This window comes from Zeus faber, assembly GCF_960531495.2.
Source record: "Zeus faber genome assembly, chromosome: 13".
Taxonomy (NCBI): domain Eukaryota; kingdom Metazoa; phylum Chordata; class Actinopteri; order Zeiformes; family Zeidae; genus Zeus; species Zeus faber.
The window spans coordinates 23,180,448-23,197,909 of NC_137198.1; positions in this window are offsets into that span (position 1 = coordinate 23,180,448).

The following is a 17,462-nucleotide window of genomic DNA, read 5'->3' on the forward strand; positions in this document are numbered from 1 at the left end:
AGCTACAGTGTTAACCAGCGCCCTCCACCCCACCGCCCGCCCCCGCCCCTTCCCCTCCATCACACTTCTGCCTGTCACTCCCCTCAGGACACTCTCTCTCGCGCTCCCAGCCACAATCACACTCCCATCGCAGCGGATTAAGCGCTAACTAACCCTCCTTTAATTAACTCATGATTAGGTATTAATATCTGGCGCGGGTTCCCGGCATGCAGTTGTTGCCTTAATAAGTGGATTAGCTTTAGCCTCTCATTGCTCTTTCTCCCTCCCTCCCTCCCCCCCTCCCCAACCCCCTCCTCCCTCCTCCCGGTGTCGTCCCTCTTGGTTTTCTCTGGCAACGATCCAAAGCAGAGACTTCTCTCGCTAACAAGTTTGTTCTTGTGGTCAGGGGCGTGCGGGCTTCGGCGTCAGGCACACTTCAACGCAGCCAGCTGTCAAGAGTTTGCCCGCGACTTCTTTCCCCACGACCCGATCCGTTTCCCTTTTCATTTATCCCTGTCGTTGACACGGCGGCGATACCGGTTTGCGCCGGATTATAATTTTTTTTTTTTAGTCGCCAAATAATGGAAAAAAGCGTAAAATATTCAGTACTGGCAACCGAAACGCGGGCATTTGGAAACGCAATCGAATCCCTGAGAGGGATTATGCGTTGAGAGGTTTATGCGTATGAACCCGGAGCCGACTGGGCAGCTTGAGCAGCTGTTTGATTTACAAGGTCAAAATAAAAATCAAAAATGAAAAAATCAGCCGCTAGTGTTCCAAAATGGCATCGGAATCCTAGCCTGGCATTGCCAGACCAACTCGCAAAATGCTTATTAGTCTGCAATCTTTCAGTTCATTTTTGATTTCCAATCCGGCTTCCAATCCAATGGCCGGCTGGTCCTTGACAGGGTGGGGACAGGTCCTTGCTTATTTGAATGGAATGTACGTATTTATCCACCGTTTATAAAGAGATATACAGGTGTGATTGGCGGAAATGGTGGAAATGTGTTTGAATTGGAGGGTGGCTAGACGTATTCGGCTCGAATCCTGTAGGATCTTATAAGAAATCCTGAAGGAAATCCTATAGGAGTTCGAGAAGAAATGTCCCAAAATATCATAGAAATCATAAAAGGACATGATAGGATCCTACATTATAGGCTCCTATAAGAAATCCTATTGAAAATCCTATAGGAGTGCTCTTAGAAATATCCCCAAAAATTCCATTGGATACCACAGTAAATCCAATAAAAATCCTGTCGGAATCTGCGGTGATCATTTACCTGTTTGATCCAAAGCAAACAGGATGCGGAGGAGGAGGGGGTGGGGGGTGGGGGGGGGTTAAGACCAGAAAACGTCCTCTGTTCATATAACAAAGACAACAAAAAACATGTTAAAATTAAACAGGTGTTTGATTTACAGGGACAAAATAAAAAAAAATTCAAAAAACTTTTCCACCTTATTAAAGGATTGCACCTGCGCCAATTAACGGGTGGCAAAGAGCGGCTTCTAGGGAGCGGGCTATAATTTAATGTGTTCTGGAGAAAGACATTCACACACACACGCATGCGCGCACGGGCACACACACAGGCACACACACACACGCACACACGCACACACACACACACACACACACACACACACACACACACACACACACACACACACACACACACACACTCAGCAGGGGCAGATCAGACCACAACAAAGCCTGTGTGTTTATTCAGGTATTTACTAGCCTGCTTGTACTGCTGAGGGAAGCAATAATCCTTTATGTGGGACATTATGGCATGGGTGCAATTAATGCAATGAGATGGTGCTGTCCAGATTGTGGGGTGATGGAAGAGGAGGAAATATTCATCGACCAAATCTAAATCACTGCCGTTAGAAAAGACACTCAGGGGCGTGGCAATGTGTCAGCAACCCCCTTGACGACCCTTTAAAGACGTGTCCGCACCGAAGCCAATTCGGCAGGACGTCCTCCACCCTCTCCAAGAGGGACTTATCGCTCCCTAAAAGCCGTGCACTGCAGTTGACCACATATTTTAAAAACCAAAGGTGTTCACACTGAACCCCCTGAGGACCAGTCGTACGACTCTTTTTAAGGGTTGAGAAAACAAGCAAACAATGTCTCTGGGTCATGAGTGGAGCTTGTCATTTCTACCCCTGGAGTTACTCTTTAATTACCGTGCCTTTTACAACCGGTGGCATGGCACGGAGGCTTGTGAAGCGTACCCGGCTTCCATTCGCAAGTGCCCTTGACACACACTCACAAGCACACGCGAAGAAAACACACACACACACACACACACACCCGCACACTGCCAGACCGTTGGAGGCCAGTGGGCGCTCAGACCGCCAGGCCCAGGTCGGCAAATTAGACGTCTGCGGGTCAACGGACGGCCGCCTTTAACCCCTTCAGGATTACACGTCAGGGTGGTTTTTACGGGGGCGGCGATTCCCGTGGCGACCAGTCGCTACCCTTTGCTGTCAACAGCTTTCATTAATATAATTAGCGAGTCCTGAGCCTCCAGGAAAGGCGTTGAAGAAAAGAATGGGGGAGATGGGGGAACTTATTTCAGCAGGTTTGCCAATGAGAAGGAATATATTGTTAATATGTCTTTGTCAAAGGGATAGGAACACGGTGTCCACTGACTTCTGGCCATCAGCATGAAACCTCCAGGCCTGAGGCCAACGTGTATAAAAACGTAAAATGGAATGTATTACTATTACTCGTAAAAACGTACAATAAAATTCCAACCTACGGACTTTACAGTCCCTGTATATCGTTCCAACACGCAACGGGACGGACAAAGTTTGGCCAAGTTAGCTTTGATGGATTAAGCCTGCTGTTAGTAGACTCCAAATGGAAGTCCAAGGAACAGGAACATGGTGTCCGATGACCCTTTAAACCTCTCGGCCTGTAGCCAGAGCGTATAAAAAGATTAAATGTAGTTTCTCATAGAAACATCCAATAATACTCCCGACCTACAGACTTTACATAGATTTACCTTATCATATTGTTCCAGAAGTTTGGCCAAATCATTAAAACTAAGTTAGCTTGTATGTAGTTACCGTTGGTAGACTCCAGTACACCGTTGGCGTCTAGTAACCCCTTACACTTCATGGTATTTGTTTCTAGGACATCGATACTGAGCGTTTGTTGCAGAGCTCTCTGGTTGAAACTCCTGTGACGATTCTGCGCATCGAGCGCTGCAAGACGCGAGGCTGTTCAGCCTCCACTTCACCGTAGACGCTCGCCCGGCATTAAGTAAAGAACCGTAATTGTGCCGGGCAGACATGAGTGGAATGAGCGTGTGCGATGTTTCCACCGCTTGTGTTTGCAGAGCACGTGCTGTATGTATGCTCTTTTTTCATGTCCCGCATTCCTGCAGAAGGGTGGTAAAATAAATTAATACCAAGGAAGATGTTAAACAGCAATCCGTCTATACCTGAAGTGTCAAGCTGAAGCAAGGCACCTATTTCCAATCTCTCTCTCTCCCGCTCTCTCTCTCTCTCTCCCTCTCTCTTGCATAAATGCCACTTCTCCTACCTGAAAGCTTCTAGCATTGATTTACGGGGGATTTCTCACCGTTCGCATGATAAATCTTTCACCTCTGTGACACGCCTGTGCCAGTATTCACCCACTGTTTTTTTTTTATGGTTTTTAATTTTGTCTTTTCTTTTCCCTTTTTTTTTCCGGGGGTTGGTAAAGCGCATTTTGGACCCGGGCCAGGAAAAGGCACTCAAGGATTATGGCGGGGTGTTTTTACGGTCAGAGCGACAACTGCGCAACAATTCCCCAAAACACCCAAATTTTGTTCACCTGGGCCGGGCGGGAAGAGTTGGGCGGGGAGAGCCGCCCGAAGTGCGAAAGTGGGGACACCGAGGGGGGTTGAAGCAGGTCCACCCCCGCCCGCCCCTCCTCCCCTCCCTGCACGCACGACGCCTCTATATCCACGTTCCCCCGGCGCGAGACTCGGCTTTAATCACTCGGTGAGGGGGCCGTCCCCAAAAGGTCACCGTCGCCATTGATGAAGTGTGAAGGGAAAGGGAAGACTTGTCATCCTTCATGCCCGATGAGGTGATATCTCCATAAGTCTCCCCTGGGAGGGAGGATGGTGGAGACGGGGATGGGCGGCGGGGGTGGGTGGGGGGCGCACAGGTTGTTTAGGGAGACAGCATCACATGTCGCTTTCCACGCCTCGCCGTGTTAAATCATGTCGGACGGCGAGGCCACTTTCTTGCCCGACTGGCGCATTAGCGGGATATCGCTTCTAGCCGCTGCTCAAAACCGGCACTTCTCCGATCAATGCGTATGAAAAATGTCCCTCTTGACTTTGTCAAGATGCAAAGAAGAAGATCTAGCATCCAGCCGACCAGTCCAATGGTTTGATAAACATTTCATCCAATGAATTATTTAAAGCCCCCAAGGTTTTTGGCGCGTGACAGATCATCAGACATACAGTACATGGGGGACCGGTGGACGCAACATGCTGAGAGAGAGAGAGAGAGAGAGAGAGAGAGAGAGAGAGAGAGAGAGATAACAAGGTTGTCAACTGCAGACAGGCTTCATATGCCGGGAGAAAATGCCAGACCTAGAACTGACCCGTGGCTGACCCGCAGCTGACGGCCAATCGGCGTGTGTGGGTATATGTTCGAGTGTGTGTGTGTGTGTGTGTGTGTGTGTGTGTGTGTCCACACAGGTTCGAGTTCTGACACTGAGAAAGGAAAGAGAGAGATGATGAAGAAGAAACAGGCACCAGGAAAGAGAATAAACGAGCTTTGAGATATGAAAAAAGAAATAGAAAATAAAGTGGCATGCAGCGGCGTGCGCACATGCTAATGCATTCCTGTCAATTGGAATATCAACGCGTGATGGCGGCCGTGCACGACACGCGTGACAGGCAGATGGCGCCGTGCCAGATGAGCGGCACCAGCTCTGTCGTTTCCATGGCGTTGACCTTTCTCACTAGGGACCGACATGACGCCATTGATTAGACACCGGGGGTATCAGAGGAACCCGGGCTTCAACCGAAAGCCATATGGGCAAACTAAATGTATTTATAGCATATGTACTGTTGTCTCCTCCTGCTGTCATTAAGGAGTGGAAAGTGAGCGAACTGCAATGGAAGCAACACGGGCACACGTGCACAAAAATGTTCACACATAAGCACATTTTGACTTAGATGGGTTATGGCTGGCACACCAATGGAAAGGAGACTACCTACTTCCTGTTTCTGGCTACTACCTACTTCTTGTTTCCTGTCTGCATCACATAAGAGAAGTCCAACAGATGGTGCCATTCACGCGAATCAAAGCAGAGGACAGCACGATCGAGCATATTCGCGGTAAACATCGCAAAGCACTCTCCCCCCCCCCCGTGATGTATGACCCGCAAACGATTCGTTCGTGATGAACAAATCTTTCAAATAACGGGAGTCGGGAGTCGCTCTGGCAAAAGACTCGCTCTTTTGTTTGTTTGTTTGGGACCCTGTAACTGCAGCCAGGCACGCAGGCATTCACACACAGGCAGTCGCAATTTCGATTTGCGGACGGAAAGAGCTGAGAGTCGAAACAGAAGGGCGGGTGCCATTTGCATCCCCCTGATACTACATTTACAAATACATATATAAAGTAAAGGTGAAACAGTTTTTACACTTGAGTTGCTGTATAGTGTCCTTTACAAAAACGGTGGTGTGGGGGTGGTGTCGTTTGAGAAGCCACACCGGTCCCGGGTCAAGGTAATTGGCGCCCAGGATCAGAGTGGCTGCATACCTGTTGCTCGTTGGTTGGTCTAACGAGCAACAGGTAAAACCCCCATCCCCACACACACACTCAGGAGAGGAGCCCCTGTCGTGACACATGTCCATCTGGGCCTGGGCTAATTCCAACTTGCCCTCTCTCTACAATAAACTGCTGTTTTCTTCCCCTTTGTCTGTGTCTCTGCGCCGGTTCCCTGAAACGACAGATAACCGTTGGCGTTCGCCGTGCGTAACACCAACCCAAGCTTTCATCACTACTGCCATATCTTCATCTCGCCCTCCCAAAAAGGGGATTGTGTACTCATGTACCCCTGTCCTCACCTATCCCCCCACCCGGTGGAGAGAATCATTTGGAACGAGGCCAGATCAACGTTTGGATCAGGTCGCGGACGACGGTAATCGCTAATATGTATCCAATCGGGCGGAGATGGGGAGATATTGTTTGCTGGCGACATTAACCTCCAGGAGACAAAGCCGGTGCGTTATCTTATCTCTCCAAAATTATCTTCAAGGACTTGGGAAGGCCCCGTTTCCGTGCAGAATTTGACTGGGATTTCAAGAGCTGCAGGGGAGGATTTAAAACTTGCGGTGATCCTTGGTTTCAGTAGAGAGGCGGCAACATTTCTAGAGTTATGGACCAGTCCTGGGAGTTCAAATTGGGCAGAAGCGATCAGGGACATTTTCCAGGATCTGGTAAAGACTTGTCAACATGCTGACATTGACATACCTATCAAAATATCATCAACCGTATGAATGTATTTGATATTTTAAGGTTTGTCTGTACTAGTGTTGGGTTATGAGATTTGAATCCATGATGAGATATAACATTTTAAGCTCTGTCGGCCATGGTTGGTTCAGACACCTCATGGACTGTTTCTTCTTTCCTGTTTATGAATTTAAAACTATGCTTTCGTTCTTTTTCCACATAGGGGTTAAGGTCAGGTCCTCGTTCCTCCTCCCCATTGGACGTCGTCACCGTTGCTATGGCAATGCCCCCCGGGGGTGACACGAGGACATCACGAAAGGACTCCTGCGAAACGCTTGAGCGAGCCGGTGAGCGGGGGTCAGCCGGAGGCTCAGGTCTCCTGCCGGACGTATGAAGGATAGGGTATGCAGAGGCGGGCTAAGCAGGCGAGAGGCGCCCTGGCGGACCCCGCTCCACACCCCCTGCTAAGACGGCGCTACGCACTCGCCTGCGCGAGAAGAATGCACGGCTGCTCCTCGTCTTGTCGCCTTTTCAACCTTCTCCCCTTCTCCCTCTCTCGCGCATTAGCAGTGACCTGGTGCGCTCTCGCCCAGCGGTCACCGCGTCTTCCTCTACCTGCCGCCTTCGCAGCTCACTGCGGGATCCCCTGCGCCAGCCCGGACTGGAGTGATTTTCCAATTCTAAGCCCTTTATTCCGTACAATTTCTATGGGCTTAACTTCCATGGCAGCAGCAGCAGCAGCAGCGGGACTTGAATGTTTCCAAGAGGCCACTTTTATCCGGAGTGGTAATACGGCTGCGTTTGAAGACTCTATAGAGCCAAGACGTCTTTCCCTTTATGCAGCTTCGACCAGGTTCAAGAGTAGCAGGAGCGCACTGGTCCTCAACGTGGGGTCCGGGTGACCTCCCCGGGGGTCCTCCGAGAGGTTCCAGGGGGGTCCCCGGCCAAATGATTCATAGTTAGACTTCCCCATTTGAGAATGTACAATAGTTACAGTTTTGATCCGAGTTGTACTGTTATCGCTCGTAGTTATTATATAGACAGGCGTGGACGTTTGGAGAAACTCAAAACAAACAATATACCGCGTTCCAAATTATTACGCAAATTACATTTTTCTCAGATTTTCCTAAATAGTCGATGCAAATGACAGTCAGTAATATTTCCAAGTCATCAACCGTTAGAGTATAATTTGAATGTTATTGAACAAACCTCCAATGATAACAGTATTTTTTTCAAAAATAAAAAACTCAAAATGCGCTGTTCCAAATTATTATGCACAGCAGAGTTTCAAAACATTTTGTAGGTTGTAAAGAAATGAAAATGGTCATTTGTTGAATTTGCAGCATTAGGAGGTCATAGTTACTGAAATCAAAAGCTATTTCAATCAAAAACATCTTAACAGGCCAAGTTCCATGTGAACATAGGAGCCTTCTTCACCTTCACAATTCTTGCATCCATTGAACTTGTGAGTTTTTGGAGAGTTTCTGCTTGAATTTCTTTGCAGGACGTCAGAACAGCCTCCCAGAGCTGTGTTTTGAGGCAAACTGCCTCCCACCCTCATAGATCTTTTGCTTGAGGATGCTCCAAAGGTTCTCAATAGGGTGGAGGTCAGGGGAGGATGGGGGCCACACCATGAGTTTCTCTCCTTTTATGCCCATAGCAGCCAATGACACAGAGGTGTTCTTTGCAGCATGAGATGGTGCATTGTCATGCGTGGAGATGATTTTGCTACGGAAGGCACGGTTCTTCTTTTTGTACCATGGAAGAAAGTGCTCAGTCACAAACTCAATATACTTTGCCGAGGTCATTTTCACACCTTCAGGGACCCTAAAGGGGCCTCCCAGCTCTCTCCCCATGATTCTGGCCCAAAACATGACTCCATCACCTCCTTGCTGATGTTGCAGCCTTGTTGGGACATGGTGGCCATCCACCAACCATCCACTACTCCATCCATCTGGACCATCCAGGGTTGCACGACACTCATCAGTAAACAAGACTGTTTGAAAATGAGTCTTCATGTATTTCTGGGCCCACTGCAACCGTTTCTGCTTGTGAGCATTGGTTAGGGGTGGCCCAATAGTAGGTTTATGCACAGCTGCACAAGCCTCTGGAGGATCCTACACCTTGAGGTTCGCTGGACTCCAGAGGCACCAGCAGCTTCAAATACCTGTTTGCTGCTTTGTAACGGCATTTTAGCAGCTGCTCTCTTCATCCCATGACTTTGTCTGGCAGAAACCTTCCTCATGATGCCTTTATCTGCACCAACCCGTCTGTGCTCTGAATCAGCCACAAATCTCTTCGCAGTGCGATGATCACGCTTAAGTTTTTGTGAAATATCGAATGTTTTCATACCTTGTCCAAGGCATTGCACTATTTGACACTTTTCGGCAGCAGAGATCCTTTTTCTTTCCCATGTTTCTTGAAACCTGTGGCCTGCTTAATAATGTGGAACATCCTTCTTAAGAAGTTTTCCTTTAATGGGGCTCACCTGGCAAACTAATTATCACAGGTGTCTGAGATTGATTTCAGTCATCCAAAGAGCCCTGAGACACAATCATCCATACCATCCATGAGTTTAATTGAAAAACACAAATGTAATGTTTAGGACACTTAAATCCAATTTGCATAATCATTTGGAAATGTTCTCTGATTGGGGATCCAACATCTTATTAAGTGGGCTCTGTACCCCAATGCATATCAAATTCAGGGTCCTTGATATGGAAAAGGTTGAGAATCAATGGAGTAGCGTAGTTATTGTGAAAATGTAATCGTCATGTAAAGTGGGCTTTTTGAGGTAGACATATTTTGATGGTCTTATCATATAATATTCATTTTTCCACAAGATGAAATAGGTGAAAGAAATCATGGTCAACATTCCGAGAAATGCTCCTGTGAAAAGTGCCGCACCAAGTGATGTGACCAGTGATGGGGTAGTCTGGACGAAACCCCCCCCACCACCAGAGGCTCCTAAATCAGCTTTGACAGCACGGTGATGGTTAACCCCTCACACTCCGCTTTGCTGCCCAGTTTGTTGAAATGGGCCACATGGGACAACACCCCCCCCGCCCCACCCCGACCTCCATAACTTTGATTTTCCTGTTTTGATCTCGCCTTCTTCACTATCTATATTCGTATACATATAGTCTCTCTCTCTCTCTCTCTCTCTCTCTCTCTCTCTCTCTCTCTCTCTCTCTCCCAGTCAATGTCTATGACTCTCAGTAACCTCCTTGCAGTCATTCACAAGCCGTCCGTAAAGGCACTGAAATGCTGTGTTTCTGTTTTATTGCCTCTGTAAAAAAAAAACCCACAAAACTAGCTTCCTCAAAAAGTATGTCAAGGATAGAATATGGGGCGCTTATGGTGTTCTGCAGAAAAGGCACTCTGTGTATTTCTATGTGTTTCTGTTGCACTTTTGAACCCAGGAAGCGACATGAAGTGATATAAGATTGAATGTTCTAATCTAGAAGGTTTAAAAATATATGTATTATTTTTTTAATATAGTTATAATATATAAGATATTATTATTATTATTATTATTATTATTATTATTATTATTATTATTATTATTATTATTATTATTATTATTGTTGTTGTTATTATTATATATTTTATTTTATTATTCACTTTTGACTTATTTGACAGTACTCAGTTTGAGGTACTTATTGATGGTGATGTTGTTTGAGGATACATATTTGAAGTGACAGAATTTGCTTTGGACATAAATTAAATTCTTAAATGTGGGAAGTGCTCAATGTTTGCTTTGCTGAAACGCAACAGAGCAAAATATGACTAATCCGAGAAGAGTTTGTGTCTTGCGCTTTTGTATGTGACCAAAATGAGACACGCACCTATTCAGTCCAGAAAACAAAGAAATATATCTGAATATACCACACATTTTCAAAGAGAGGGAGCTGAAATGAAGGCTAAAATTAGATTTTCTCACAGATGTATGTACTGTTCGCCCACCACACCACGCGGCTGTGTCAGGTATTCATAAGTCCTGGCTCGGAAAAACCTCAATAAAGACAATAATAGACCAGAAAACATAGTTATATGACCCCCCCCCCACCTATCCTCTTTTTTCGCAGGGACTACAATTTCCCTTGACCTCGCATTTTTCATTCCTTTTCATGTTTAAAATGCCGTTACAAGGCCTTTCTCGCTGGCTTCCTTCATAAACAGTCAAGGTGAGGTCTGGAAACACTTTATGTAGCGGATGAGTCACAGACAACACCTCTAACATTAAGCAAATTTCCGCACTGCCTCATAATTAGCATAATGTTAATTCCGACAGACGACTCTACAATTGCAAATTACCTTTATTTATTATGCATTGATTTGAGTTGAGCATCTGGGCTCTACTGCTCATCACTCCCGGTGAGGTGAAAGGCAAACGAAGGCGTCCTTAGAATTAGTCCACAGGAGTATGGGTATTTTGAAAAACATATTTTTTCCCCCCTCCGTTTTCCAAATAAAAATCCTGACCAACAGTGCTTTTGGAAATATCTCCGTCCACAAGAGAATGCAAAAAAAAAAAACGGTTGAAAAGGCCGACATAAGCATGCCAGGCCGGTGGGCGGGGCGAAAATAACGTCAAACACCTCAGAAGAACACTGGGAGCGCGTGCACGGACGGGCTTCTGCTTGAGTGCCGTGCGCAACGATGATGGAGTAACTCTGGGTTGACTTGTAAACACAGAATTAAACTACGGTGACAGGGCGTCCAGGATTTTTTGTTTCATTCAATTACAATAAATACATGTACTATAAAAACTCACTGTCATTACTGGTCAGTGGAAGGGAGATTTTAATTTAAATTTTTAGAAAGATAAAAATGACCGGATATTTAAGCGAAAATGAAAAAAACGGGTCGGGCAGCGGGAAAGAATGGTAAAATATGGGGGAATCCCGGGGAACAACGGGAGGGCGGACAGCTATAACATGTGCGTGTGCATGAACGTACGGCACACTTCAGGGTACCGGTTTTGGGGGTTTGAAAATGTGATCACCCCACATTAAACCGAACAGTTACAGCCACACGTAAACACACTGGTAGTCCGCCGCTGTTACCAGGTTTGTGGTGCATGCTCAATCTGTGAACCATTGCGCATGCGTAAATCGAGGTCGATCCGTCATCGTCTGAGATAAACCTCCGTTTCACCGGTCCACGCCAATACGCAGAAAAGTACATTTTGAAAAATCACCACCTGAAAACTTCGTTTTCAGTGACCCGACACGCCGTTTTGGTGTGGACAGGAGGCCAAAACGCAGAGAAAATAATATGTTTTCAAAGAAGTGCCAATATCCGTGTGGAAGAGCTAGGAATAGAGGAGCGATAAGCTTGAAACCGTAAGCATGTGGGGACGTCAAGTTGTCCGACAGAACTGGCTCCCCGAACTATGCGTCGTTCCTGAAGAAATGGACGCGTAAAGCTCAACTGCAGGCGCACGAGCATGAAGAGCCCAAGAGGTTTTGATTCCAGCGTTCTTTCGTAATATACCATTCAAACCCAATTTAGAGACTCTAGGCTGTAGGACCCCCCCCGGATGAATCTTTTTATGCCTCTATATGGCAATTTGTTGGGCACAATTAAGAAAAAACTGCTGACATCTGAGGATATCAGTAATTGAGAACAGGAAAAAAAAGTCACGAGAAAAAATTGTAAAGAATCACAATAATTGCCCTTTTCCGCTGCTTGTTTTAATATACGACGGGGCTGGAAATAATAGCTATTTTGAGCGAATTAATTATTTCTGCCTTCCCGAGCTAGGGTACTTGACATTTAAAAGATCAAAAAATTGCCAGTGTGTGCGTCGTCGGGGCTCCCGTCGCTCTCGGTACATGGCGATTGAGCCATTCTACAGCATTTGGAAAAGTAAAATAAATTCAGAAAGTTCCTCTAACACAGTGAGGGGAAAGTGGAAACCGCAAGATGTTCCAAGTCAACTGCATGCTAGAAACATTAGCCTCCTGTAGGTCTCAATTAGGCCACCATATTACTTTTTAATCCGAGATGAGGGATAAGATCTGGGAATGGAACCGGCCAAGAAACTATGTATTTGGCATCATCACGTTTTAAGTAAGTTTATGGAATATGTCAAAATAGTAGATATAACGTGATGTGCATATCTCATATATATGTAGTACAGTGCCCTTTAGCCAGCAAAACTCCCCAAAAAGGAGTTTCCCTATGAGACTCCAATATATATTGTGATATTCAGGTAAATGATTAAATGAAAACTATACATGTAAAAGTTGGTCTCCAAAAAAAAAAAGCAGTTTTTAACCTTTTCAACTTTTTCCTCCTCATCTGTCGCCCCAGTCTGTTAAATGCTGCTTTGCGGTGGAATTTCCCTTAAAAGAAACGACAATGGATACTGGCAGGGAAGCAATTACGCCGTAAGAACTTTTTAATGGTTAATATATCAGTTGCAGATTTAGCCCAAAATGAGAGACTTCTTTTTTGAATTTACATTTTTTTTTAAGGTTCAGGCTGCATTTGTTAATAAATGAATGAATGAATAAAAAAATAAAAATAAACATAATAATAATAATAATAATAATTATTATTATTATTATTATAATAATAATAATAATAATAATAATAATAATTGTAAATAAATCAGTAAATCAACATAATAATAATTACAAATAAATAATAATAAACTAAAATTATTAGTAGTATTAGTATTAGTATTAGTATTAGTATTACAATAAATATAGATGCAGGCAGCAATATGCGAGGTCCAGGGTCTTTGTCCCTTTGTTAAAGTTCAATGGAGGAGTGTGCTTTGGCTCCCTGTTCCAGTGTGTTTTGTGATTGCAGAAGTTCATTTGTTCCGGGCTGGTTCCAGTGTAATTCTATGACCGGGCAGTGTTTGGGGCTGTGGGTGGGTTTCCTACGCTGCAACTAACGAGCCCTACTTCATTCTGAAGTAGCTCTGTGGGATTATGGCTCAAATTATAACCATGATTATTTTAGTCAATATTGTGATCATGATTATATATCACGATTATTAATCCATTTTGGTGAAACAGAATTATTTTATGTCACTTTGTAAATCAACAGATTTCAAAATAATAATGTATTTTATAAACCTATAAATAAATAAACTAAGGTAAGTGGTTTTACTGATTTAAATTGTAGAGGATATGTATCGTGTGTCGCGGGCTGCACCAAAAACACAAAAAGAATTAAATATTTCAAAACACATACACAATAAAGACACGTTCCTTGTATTATATAATTTCTTATGGTTATTGTTACCCGTAATAATAATTCAGGAAGTTTGTATACATTGATGTCTCTGAAATGTATTAATTAATTCTGACAGTGATGTTATTGGGTTTTTATTTTGTAGAACTTACTCTGGTGCATGTCAGTTGTCCTCAGAAGCTTACACTACTCCCAAAAAGTTAGGGTTATTCAGCTTTTGGGTGAAATTTCAGGATGAACCTAAAATGCACTATAACCTTTACAGGTGAACTTCATTTGACCTTCTCTAAACTTTTGAATGCACATGTCCAACTGTTCAATGTTGCAGTTCTTTTTGCACAACTTGCTGTTCTCTCACAAGGAGCTGAACGGCCAAATTCACAACAGGTGTTTGATCCATGAATCGACCAATACATTTCCTGGTTCAATTAGAATTGGTATTTAAACAGTCCTCTTCATCATGCTGTTCACATTTTGACATCATGAGACCAAGACGACACCTAACAATTGATCAACAGTACCTCGCCATTGCGAGGCTTCAAACAGGATGTTCTCAGAGGGAAGTGGCCACTGAGCTTAGAGCGTCACAGAGTGTCATCAGCAGGTTGCAACAGAGATACAGAGACTGGAAGAGTCACAGAAAGATACAGAGACTGGAAGAGTCACAGAAAGGCATAGAAGTGGACGTCGTTTGCCACATCCCACACTGATGAGCGCTTCATTGTGAACTGTGCCCTGTGGAGCCGGATGATGATGCCACTCAACTCCAGACACATTTAAGGGAGGTGAGAGGCACCCAAGTGTCACGTCAGACCATTAGAAACCCTTCCCATCAGCGTGGTCTACGTGCTAGACGACCTGCAAGGGTACCTGACCACACCACCAGGCACAGGCATCATCGTCTTGCACGGGCCAGGGAGTATTCACGCTGGACGAGGGACCAGTGGGCTCAGTGCTGTTTTCTGATGAAAGGTGATTCACGTTGAGCAGAAATGATGTTGGAGACGTCAAGGAGAGCGCTGTGCATCAGCCACTGTTGTCACCAGACGAGCCTTTGGTGGTGGTGGTGTTACAGTGTGGGCAGGTGTGTCTAGTCAATACAGAACTGCCCTACACTTTGTGAATGGTACAGTGACAAGCCCATACTACCTGAATAACATCATTAATCCAGTCATTGTGCCCCTGCATGAACAACACAGGCCTCGTTTCATCTTCATGACGACAATGTTCCAGCTCATCGAGGTCACATCATTAGGGAACGGCTGCTGGAGACTGGGGCCCCTCAAATGGAGTGGCCTGCACTTTCTCCAGACCTGAATCCCATAGAAAACCTATAGGATCAGCTGAGTCGCCGTGTAGAGACTGGTAACTCTGTACCCCAGAACCTCAATGACCTGAGGGCCGCCCTTCAAGAAGAGTGGGGGGCCAGGCCTCAGCAGACAATAAGTCGACTTGTGAACAGCATGAGACGTCGTCAAGCTGTAATTGATGCTCAAGGGCACATGACAAGTTATTGAGACATGACATTTTTTGTTGTGGTAAACCCACCACTGTTGTTGGCTTTTGTTTTAATAAATTGTTTGAGATGAGGAAATCACCATTGCATGCTTCTACTTAAATGCCCTACTTTCATGATATAATATCACTGTAGCGTGAACTTTTTACATTTTCCATAAATTTCACCCGAAAGCCAAATATCCCTAACTTTTTGTGAGTAGTGTATATATTTGATACGCTGCACTTTGTTTAATCCAATTGTCTTCTGGTAATTAAAAAATTTTAATTGTTTTCCTATATTTTTTTTGTAGTAAAGATTAATAGTAATAAAATACCTGTCAGTCTGTAACTTTGTATGGTTATGAGTTTGTATCTTGTATTCCTCTTGTTGAAGTCCAATCACAACAATATCTGCACGGATTATTTACTTTGCCACACATGGACAATTGCGTTCAGACAGGAAAAAAAGGGAAAATGCACTCAGCCGAACGAGCCAACTACACCACCTGCCGGAGCTGACAACGATCCACGGAGAGCCTGGCGTCCTGGCTATCTCTTCCACTATATTTTATGAGTTCAGAAGTTCACTTGTAGCGGCCTGGTAGACCGCAGTGCTATCACGTGATCTGTGTACTCTGTCAATGTACGCATGTGCGCACGGATTTATACCTCTGTTGGTAGTGGCGCCATCTTGGTGAGGTAGTCATTGTTGATCACAAAAACTATCGACAATACTGAACCGATCTGGATGACACACGAATGACCCCATGTTGGAAGTTCCCAAAATACACATCTTATTCAAATTGTCTGTGGGTTCGTCAGATCCATTGCATCAATAATGTCAGCCACATCTGCACGTCCCGCCATCTTGTTGAAGACCCTGTTGTTGACCAATCACTAGACTGCAATGCTGTCATGTGTGAGCATCATTTGCTCATGCGCATGTGATAATAAAATATCGTTTTTTTCGAAAGTTATTCCACATTAATGGACCGATCTGGCTCCAACTTGGACGTCGGTATGCCGGGACCACCCTGAATACACATTTTATTCATCTTGTCTGCGAGTGTAGTGGATCCATGACATCCATACACCACTGACGTCAGTTTTTCATTTACAATTGCAATAGGGCTAATAATAATAATAATAATAATAATAATAATAAATATAGCTGCAGGCAGCAATACACAAGTTTAGTCATGTTGGGTACATTTTACAGTTTCCCGGGTTCTCCTGAACACAGCACAATTTTCCGAGTTTACATTGAATGCAGCATGGACTCCCTCCGGCCTGTCTTCTCCTGGTTGCCCGTCTCCCGGAGCAACCACTATAAGGTCTACATAGCGCAACCCTCCTGCCTTTCAAACAACCGTCCATGTTTGCCTGTAAACCAGAACTTCTCATTGTTATAACTCACTGTGTTGTCTGTTGAAATAGAGCTGCACTCCCAGTGACGGGTGGCCGTTTGGTGCTGGGTCGGGCACGTCATTTATTGAGTTTGAGTTTTTTCCTTGGGTTACATTTGCAGTGAGTAACGTTTCAATGAAATACAAAAAACATTGTGGTATTTCGGTCAGTAATTACCATTGCACGGCTTTTATCTTTCCGACTCCTTGCTGGATCTTGAAAACATCACTCAGTTGCACATTTCAAATTTTTAAGGATTACTTTTTATCATTTTTTTCATTAATCCGGCAAAGTCATGTGGACCAGGGATTTAAAATACAAATCAAACAGATTTACTGACATCTACCAGGTAAGAAGCTATATAATAATAATAATAAAAATAAAAATGATAAATAAAGATAATAATAATCACCAGGATAAAAAATGATAAGTGAACATGGCAATAATATTAATAACCATAATTAAATAAATACATCAACGTAATAACAAAAAATAAAAAAAATATAATGAGTAAACATAATCATCATCAACATCAACATCATCATCATCATCATCACCATCATTTCATCATCATCATCATCACCATCATACCTAATTATATAAAAAATAAACAAACACTATTTTAGGAAAAACAAAATATAACAAATCACAAAAATAACTAATAGGTATCCAGTATTGTGTGCCCTTTATCAGTGATTAATTGACTCGGGGAGGGGGGGGGGGTGTACAGATAGCATAACAGAACATTTGGCTGTGGAAATCTAGATTAAGGGGCATTAGGAAATAATCCAAATATCCACACATATCACAGAATTAACTGAGACGCAGTCACAGCCCTCCTTAATCTCATTCGACATCGATTTGGCATCTGTGCCATGTGCCGGGACTCAGGTATA